General features: G+C 41.3%; 1 long non-coding RNA gene across 1 annotated transcript; it reads right to left on the bottom strand.

Moving 5' to 3' along the window:
* Positions 1 to 441: 441 nt before the first annotated feature.
* LOC134459923 (uncharacterized) lies at positions 442 to 5,066 on the bottom strand. The gene is made up of 4 exons (XR_010036901.1): positions 4,987 to 5,066; positions 4,128 to 4,202; positions 1,090 to 1,197; positions 442 to 609 (listed from the first exon to the last, which is right to left on the bottom strand). It is a non-coding gene; the product is annotated as an uncharacterized LOC134459923 (long non-coding RNA).
* Positions 5,067 to 9,806: the final 4,740 nt, after the last annotated feature.

Below are 9,806 nucleotides of genomic sequence, written 5' to 3'. Positions count from 1 at the left end.
TTAAGAATGCCCCACGATACGATACGATACGAGTCAATTCCATTTTTTTCCAATTACTTTTTCACTTCTATTATATTGCACAATTAACAGCTAGGGAATTGAGCAAGGGCCAGGATTCGGTTCAATCGTCAGCCGTAGGATCGATGCAGCGATACATTTACACATATCTTTACACCCCTACAGTGCAGCAGGAGGCATTAAGGAAGTGCAGTATATCTATCAGAATAAGAGTCATAGTATTTTCCTGCTTATAGTCCAACATCAACTGCCCACTCAGGTCAAGTACAATACCCCACTCACTCTCTCTCACCCCAACTACTGTCCATAACAAGCACAAGCTCTATGTGCATAACTATGAACTGAGAGTCACAAAATAATACACTACACACGATTGTGATGCTCCATTCTCTGATATCTTTACTTGTTCAAATAGTCTTTATGTTGATATTGTTGTACATGCACACGTTAGTACTGCAGTAGGAAGCTTGATGGTTTATCTTCTGTACCCTCCTCACCGCTCCTGAGTCTTGCCAACGGTGATGTCACCCAAGTTGTGGATTTTTAAGCTGCTTGATGTATGATCACGGCAGCCAGGGCAATTCCATTGGCCTGAAAATGGTTTAAAAAGTTAAATTGATGACCAGCTGCTTCTCATTTTCACATGCAGGCTGGTGGTTTTTGTGTGATGGTGTTGGGGATTTTTGCTTGCAGACTTTGGGCCCCTTGCTACCAATAAGTTGTTGCACTCAGGGCTGCTGACTGCTTTTGCTTAAAGGGCCTCCTTCCCAATACATGCAATGTAATGGGGACCCAATTCTGGTCCCCCTATTTCCCTGGGCCCAGAACAACATACCCCTTTGTCCCTCCTCCCTGTCAGCGGGCCTGGTTGCAACACCACAGTCGACCTGAGTATCATTGCAGGCAGTTGTGAAGTCAGAAGGGGGTCCAACCCAGCACGGTGTATCTAATAAAGTGGCCGTCAGTGTATGTTGTGATACTTTATTTTATAGTTATATATTGCATATATTTATTTAATGTACTTCTGTGTGTAATGAAGCGAGTGGCACGAGTAAAGGCTGTTGTGTTTACCTCCAAAACAGCCAAGGTGAAACTCAGGCCTATTGTGGCGTTTATCATTTGAAGATACGCTGGAGGAAAACCAGGAGAACAATGTTCATTTTCAGCTATGCAGGTAACCTGTGAATTAAAAAAAACATGGAATTGTGTATTTTACTCACTTAAAATGGTATGCTCAAAGAGGTGTACTGTGTAGGTCTACATATAGTCCACTGAGAAACATCATTCTTGTCACTTAGGTACATATCACATTTGGGTACCGATATGTTATTACATTGTAGCAGGGCTTCGCCCTACTGGTGACGCCACGCCTTCGGCTCAGCTACACACAGTAGGGCCAGGAGCTAGCTCAATCCCGCTACAGCGGGAACTCCACCCGCTTTGTCTGGAACCAATCAACTGAGCATTTCCAACCGTCCTGGGTAGAGGCGTATTCAAGGCAGTGACGTGGTTTAAGCAGAGACGTTCTTTTGGGCTAAGAAATGTTTGGTTTAAACTTTGACACAGCCCTCAACCAGCAGCAAGCCGAGGGAGGCGGGTTAACCAGGCCATGGAAACAAAGTTCTTCCTGTATGGAAATGCTAATCGTTATAGTCCTGGTCAGACCAGAATCGCGGTAGTGAACTGAAGTCTATGAAAATCAGGCAAATTATATTGTACCGTATTCACCTTTAGGACTTCCCAACCCACCCCCAAACACTTTCTCCCATGAAAAATGAATAAATCAAATACAAATATAGCTGCAAGCAGCAATGCGGGGCCAAGCAGTAAACTTGCCAGAGCCGCCACGGCAACAGAAGGAACTGCAGCGCCCCCTTTGGTCCAAATCTCGCCAATGTTGGTGTGCATTCCTTGGACGAGAGTGTGATCACGTAAATCAAGTTTAGTTTGAATCCGTTGAAGAGCTGTCGAGATATGAGCTCACTTCCTGTTACCTGTTGGTGGCGCTAGAGAGCTTGGGGTCTGGATTTTTTTGTGGGAGGTCATGGGATGGACTAGAATGTGTGCAAAAAATCCTAACAGAAATTGACTAACGGTTGCTGAGATATGACCTCACTTCCTGTTTTGCCACCTTTATGACAATTTTGATTGGCTGTCACCGGCAAACAACAAGAGGTGTTCAAAATTCTTTCCTCTCCCCCCTCCCTCTCCCTCCCTCCCTCCCTCCCTTCTTCCCTCTCTGTCCCTCTCCCTCTCCCTCTACCTCTCCCTCTCCCTCTCCCCCCTCCCTCTCCCTCTCCCTCTCCCTCTGTCTGTCTGTGTGTGTGTGAGGAGGGGGTGGGGGGTGGGGTGCAGGGGCTGGGGCAGTGGGGCTTGACCCCCTGCCGAGAATGGTGTCAGTGAACGTGCGCAAGGGGAGCAGAGGAGACAGAGAGATGACAAAAAATCCCTCCATTCTTTCCACAATTTTGAATGGCTGCTGTGAGCTGATAGTTGTTTCAATTGTTACGAAAATCCATACCTGGGTGCAACATGGTGTGAGGATGACCTGTGTACCAATATTTTGAAAATTGGGAGTACAGTTCAAAAGCTACAGGCAAAAATGTAGCTAAAATTTTGACCTGCTGGTGGCGCTACAGAGTTTGAGCTGGGGATATGATTTTTGTTGTGGTAGGTCCTGGGATGGACTACTATGTGTGTACAAAAACCCAGCCTAGTTTGACAAACGGTTGCGGAGATATGACCTCACTTCCTGTTTTGCCACTTTTACGACAATTTTGATTGGCTGTCACGGCTAAACGATAAAAGATATCCAATATTCCTTTAGACCCCATGTGTAGCTCAGTCCCAAGATACTATATACCGAGTTTCGGGTGAATTGGTCGAAAATTGTGGGAGTAGTAGCATTTTTATTGAATTTCACAAAATTCAAAATGGCGGAAAAACTATCCTGGCGGAAAATGACGTCATAGGGTGCGTTGGATTTGTCTTGGCCCAAGGATTCCAGTGATACCAAGTTTATGAAAATTGGCCAAGCGGTTCAAAAGTTACAAGCAGAAATGTACCTGCAACTTTGACCTGCTGGTGGCGCTAGAGCGTTGGGACTGGGGACCTATAAATCGCTGTGGGTAATGCTGAGACTGTCCCTAATGTGTGTGCCAATTTACAGCATTTTCCTACCTACGGTTCTATGGGCTGCCATAGACTTACAGTCGGAGAAGAATGGTGACTATATAATAATAATAATAACAATGAAGAAAACCTACTAACTCTATAGGGGCCTTCGCCAGCTTCGCTGCTTGGCCCCTAAATACTACCAAGACAAATAGGCCCATGTGGTGGTGATGCAGGGTTGCGCTACAATAGCCTGATTATCATCGACGTTCAAATCACTTTGAGACTTAGTCTGACCAACAGCATAGCAATTAACCTTTTCCAGGGGCGCTGTGGCGCAGCACGCTAAGCCCCCCACACTTGGGCTTGCATATCCATGGGGACCCTGGTTCGAGTCCGGACGGGGTCGTTTCCCAACCCTACCCAATCTCTCTCCACACTCACTTCCTGTCGCACCTTCACTGTCCTATCTGGAATAAAGGCCCAAAAAGCTCACAAAAATATATTTGAAAAAAAAAAAACAAATGGCATGGTTGACCCGCCTCCCTTGGTTTGCTTTTGGTTGTTTGCATCCCGTGAAAGGAGTGAAAGGAGTTCCCGTATTTTCGGGAACTCAGAAAGTACTTGCATTACTCTTGACCTGACTAGTTGCAATGCCGAAGGTGTTGCATCTAGGAAGGCGCGGCCTGGCTAGCGCTATACATATTCGGTCCAGTGCAGACCAGTGCTTTTTCTGAGTAGAGAAGAGCAACTTATTGATTCCAGTAAATGTATTGGTAATGAAGGAAATTCAGGTATCCAATGCCATACAATTACTCAAAATGATAATATACACGTATGTACATTGCACAGTGGATTAAACATATAGCACACACTTACATAAATTATGTTTATACGCACATTCAGAGAACAATTTAATTTCAATTTTAATTACATTTAACAGTTCTTTTATTCTGACAATATTGTGATGACATAACCAGTGTCATGACACTTACCAGGACTTTTACTATGGCAAACATGGCTCCTGCTGTCAGCATTGTGATCAGACCGATCACATTAGCGGTGATATACTGAGGAAACAAGGATGGAGGGTAACAGTGATCGTTTACCCTATATCATATCCTTATGGGATAAACCTTTATACAGACCTAAGGGCTTCTTTCCAAAATGAGATATCCACCATTTTTTACTTTTTGCATTTTAATATTGGAATTAATAGACTGTTAAGAAGTCATATCATCTATGTGTGTGTGTGTGACTTCCTGCCATATTTTTTAAACCTCTATGAAAATGCATTTTGCACTGCAATTCAATGGAATGCCCAGTATATAAACAATTTCCCAACATTCTAAAAAATGGATATATCTCATTTTGGAAAGAAGCTCTTCATATGCTATGGGAGTCATGGTGAGCAGGGTGTGTGTCTTGTTCTGTACCCCAAGGGTTGCACAGATGCAGAATAGGCCTACAAGTACATATAATTATATAAATCAAAGGTAACACTTAATAATAATGTCTTCTTGTAAAGACTTAGTAAATAATTAACTAATGATGCACAAAACATGAACAAATGCTTTTATTATTAACTACTTTTTATTCATGCTTTATAAAATATCTACAAATAATATGTTTGAGATTGTACAAACCTTTTAACAAGTACCTTTATTCATTTTCACCTTTATAAATGTTTGATGAATATAAAATATTAACATAAAATTTACCAGACATTTACAAACATTTGTTAATGTTTTGTTAGTCATTTGTTCATTATTTATTAAGAGTTATTAATGCTTTATAACCAGACATTATTATAAAGTGTTACTAAATCAAATGATATGAATGTGTTTTTCTCACTGAGACTAGGGCCCACTTCTGCCCTGTCAAGGCTCCATAGAAACCAAGACCAGCCCCACACAAGAGTCCTAAGGCCATTGGCAGGACGGGCGCCTGAGTCCACGCTACATAGTCATAGCCTTCCTGCAGAAAAGTATGAAAGCGATACTCCATGTTATTTTGCATCACAGGGTGATAACACACCAAATTTGGATTTGTGTGGGAATGAGCTTTTTGTGACAATACAAATGTGGAAGAGACAATTATACCTTGAATTTGGCGCGAAGGATGACATCCACCTTAATTGCGAAGATGTAAACCGCCACACCAAAAATCTATATACAAGGAGAAGAAGATTTTTGAAATGACTTCATAAACTATTAGCTACATAATCATTTCAACCTTTTTTTGTCAATGGAGAGACAGCTCAGGCTACATCCAAAAGACGATGGCAAAGTAAGTCAGACATGGACAAGGCAAGGCAGGCGAGGCAGGCACCAGGCAAGGCAGGTAGCCGCTTGGGGCCCCCAAGCCCGTAGATAGTGAATAACAGCCCATACTGTACTACAGCAGTGGTGATTTTAGTTCAAATGTTCATTGTTTTGCATTTTCGCTTGGGGCCCCATCTGACCCTAGAATCGCCTCTGATCAGTGGTGTAGTCTACGTAGAACGCAGGTATACGGAGTATACTCACTTCTAAATTTTAGGGGCTTCAGTATACCCACTTAAAATAGATTGATCCATAATTTAGAATAGCATGAATATATACAGTATACCCACTTCAAAAAATGCTCGAATATACAGTATACCCACTATGAAAAAGTAGACTACACCGCTGATCTCACCATGTTAGAGTGATGCACCATTGGCATATAATTATCAATATTATCATGGAGGCCGACATGGGGGGGGAGGGCAAAGGGATCAGTTGCCCCGGGCCCACGCAAAGAGAGGCCAAAATTGGGACTTTACATAGACTATGTTGTTCCTGAAAACCCTAATATTAATACAACATTTTGTCCAACCAGCGCAGAGTCATTTGATCATCTTCTGATCTGCTGGTTACTCGTGAGGTTAGCTAACCTGTTGAAAGGAAACTATTTCTTTTTTACATCTACTTTTACATTTGACATGTCAGGCAGGGTAAGCATTCATTTTGTCAAACACTTGCAACTACATAAAGCAGTTCTAACATCCTGCCATACTGTACATTTTAAGCACTGTCCCATACAGTATCTGCTCCACATAATGTCAAATGTCAATTCAATTCAATTCCAGTTTATTATAGTGTGGTATCACCATATATGCATGGTCTCAGAACACTTTACAAATGCATGATTGACATTACATAAAATGCTGATTTAAAGATAAGATAATAGTAAACAAAAATGAGAAAAGTAGAAAATAAATGATCATATTCAAAAATCAAAATTGGTTCAAATTTCAGGTTGAAAATAAAAATACAATGAAATGATGAAGTAATTTAAGGCTACAAAACATTCTAATCTAGTAATCTACGATTGGTTGTTAGTGTTAATATTAATTTAATGTCAATGTGCTCTATTTTGAGTGCCTCATGAGCTGAGTTAGGAGACTTACTGTGAGTACGATGTTTAGCCCGATGAAAGCCCTCTTCATCACCATTTTGACTTCTCTGCCAGTGAGAAAGGCGACACTGTAGGTATGTCCTTAAAGGCAGATGGAGGGCTGATGGGGGAGGTCTGATGTGAGGGCAGTTTCACAATGACTACAAACATACAGTACGTATGTATCTCCTAGCACAGGGACAGTGCTGCCCTACAAAGCAAAAAGGCAGTAACTGCGCAGAGCTCAAAACTGAGTCAGTTGACTTTGAAATGATACTGTAATCCAGTACAGGTAGTTTTTGGGAGATTACTGACATGTGACAGTTTTGTTACTTTATATTACCACCTTCTTTTCAGATCAATCATTTTATTTAACTTTAGACTTTGATATATATGGCATTAAAGTCATAGTAACTCATTTTAAACAGCAATGCAGTTACTACCTTTTTGCTTTGTAGGGCAGAGTGGTGTAGTCTACTTTTTTGTGGGTATACTGTACAGGGATGAGCAGCGCTCAACTTAAAACTCATTCCGGCTCCCTTGAATAGAGTTGCAGTGCCTTGAGTATAGAGCTGCAATGCCAAAACTGAACCTCGGGCCTTCTGAACCACCACACAGGGGCTCTGACCCCACCAGAGAGCCAGGCTCTTTTAGCACGTCGGGCCTTCTGAACCACCACACGGGGGCTCTGACCCCACCAGAGAGCCAGGCTCTTTTAGCACGACAGCCACAGCCAGGGTTGCCAGATGAGGCTGATGATTTCCAGCCCAAAACACTTTCAAAACCCGCCTGGAACCACTGAATCCCGACCAATTCTATTAATTTCTATGGCCAGAAATTGGGCCCACACTTGGCCATCCTACTGTAAGCAGCCCAATTGGGCAGGAAACCGCCCAATCTGGCAACACTGTCCAGAGGCCACTGACAGATCTAGTCATGATCAATCCACCACAATGACAAAGACAGGGGCGGTTCCAGACATTTATTCTTGGGGTGGCAAAGGGGTGGCGAAGTGTATTTCAGGGGGGCATGCTCCTACACTAAGGCAAAATTATAAACGCTATATAATCGACACACACACTTATGTGATACAGTGAATCCCTTAAAGTGAAACCCTGCAACCTAACGTTCTATGTCTGAAATGATGTCAAGCATTAAGGCTATTGGTCACAATCAGGGCTAATAATTGGGGTGGCAAATCATATTTCTGGGGGGGCAAATGCCACCCCCTGCCACCCCTTAGAATCGCCCCTGGACAAAGACAGGGGAGATAGTGAAAAAAAACATCCTGAGCCTGAACTTTTTCCCCGGCTCTAACGACGACGACAAGATACTGCATAGTGACGTTACGTAGGTCTATTTTGACACATTATTCAAACCTTTAATAGCCTGTGTATGACTATTAGTCAAGCCTGATAGTAGAAGAAAACCCTGAACCTGTAACACTTTCTGAGATAAGAATAACCTAATGGCTAATTATTATCAATGTTTTTATTTTTGCAAACTCTGTCAAGCCTGAAATCAGGCAGGGAGCCTGAATGCTATCAGCCCTGCAAAGACCTACCAGCCCTGTTCGAGAAAACTGTGCCATCCTGCGATTTGTTTTCCATATGTGGTGGAGTTCTTTATTTTCTTCAGTCTATGTGGGTTTTGTTTTTAGTCTACTTGCTGCAGCAGAAATCACAGGTGGTTTTGGGGCTTCCAACTTTGCATGAAAAGCAGCTTTGAATGAACCCACGCAACGTTTTCAAAGAAATGCAGCACTCACACGCACGCACAGGATGGCACACACAAATGCTTGGGGCCGTGGTTTACTTTTGTCCTTTATTGACTAGGTGTACATGAGACATCTAATTCTGAATTGACTCACTTGAATTCTAAATAAAGCTTAATACCGCTTTGAAAATGTCATGTTATCACTTCACTATTTGGAAGTACGTAAATGAAAGATCAAAGTAAACTCGACTGAAGTATTTAATTCTGAATTATATAATTTGGAATTAAAAATGTGGTAAACATAGCCAATCTCACTATTACACCAAGACTTTCTAACTTTGCAAATGCCCCAAAATAATGACTTTTCTGGAGTGTGGCATTCATAGATCTGAAAATAATTGCTGTCATAATGTATAATGTCTGTTTTAACATGCAGTAGAAAGTGAAAAGCACCGCATACCAAAACTTGGGTTTCTTTGAGGTGCTGGACAATTGTTAAGTCTCAGAGTTGATACATTTTTTTTTTTAAAGATTATTATTATTATTATTATTATTATTATTATTATTATTATTATTATTATTTGTAGGTAGCCTCTCTGCACATATGGACCTGCAGGAGGGTCCATTCACTTACTGTTTACTTACCATTCACTTACTGTTGAAAAGACTCACAAAATGACAAAAAAAATCACATAACAAAATGTTATGTTACATGTTCATTTATACTGTATTTATTATTGTCCATTATTACCAGTTCATCACTATTACCTGTCCTGTCTGCACTTTATCAGTTTTTATATGTCTTGTCCTGGCATGGAAAATGTAATTTCATTTTTCCTTGTATGTCTTGTGCATATGAAGAAAGTGACATTAAAAGCTGACTTGACTTGAAATTTGGCTACTACAGTTTTGGTGACAATAAGACGCGCATCTTGTCACCAGGTTAGGCAGGTGCTTGGGGCCCCCAAGTCCCTATATAGCGAATAATACTGTGATACTGCCACTTTACTCCGGTAGTGGCAATTTTGTTTCCAATGTTCATTTTTTTGAATTTTTGCTTGGGGCCCCACATTACCTTAGAATTGCCTCTGTCAATAAGGATAATCAAAGCATAGGCTCTGTCAATAAGGTTAAAGCATAGGCTCTGTCAATAAGGTTAAAGCATAGGCTCTGCGCAAAGAAGTGAGAATTACACGTCAACTGTAACATCCTGTGACTGTGAAGTTTGGTCTGTGGCCGATTGTTTTCCTCAGCTTGTGGTTTTTGTGATTTACCTGCTGCAACAGACAGTGAAACAAATATTTTCTTCAAATGTGACAAGAGACAAAGCTGGAAAATAGCACACATTAAGTCTCAATACAGTACCTTCGACTTTTTTCTTTCTCCTTTCTGGTAGGCCTATATTTTATTTTTAAAAAAAAACACTAATATAATAGTCAGGACCATAATGTTTTCAAAAAGGTACAAAAAGGGTGTGGTTATACAATGACAGCAAAGGCGAGGAATTGTATAATGTCTAAAAATGTAACACGTGTTGA

The sequence above is a fragment of the Engraulis encrasicolus genome, chromosome 12 (assembly GCF_034702125.1).
Source record: "Engraulis encrasicolus isolate BLACKSEA-1 chromosome 12, IST_EnEncr_1.0, whole genome shotgun sequence".
NCBI lineage: Eukaryota > Metazoa > Chordata > Actinopteri > Clupeiformes > Engraulidae > Engraulis > Engraulis encrasicolus.
Note: the sequence above shows the minus strand (reverse complement) of the source record. Positions and strands in the feature narration are given on the sequence as shown.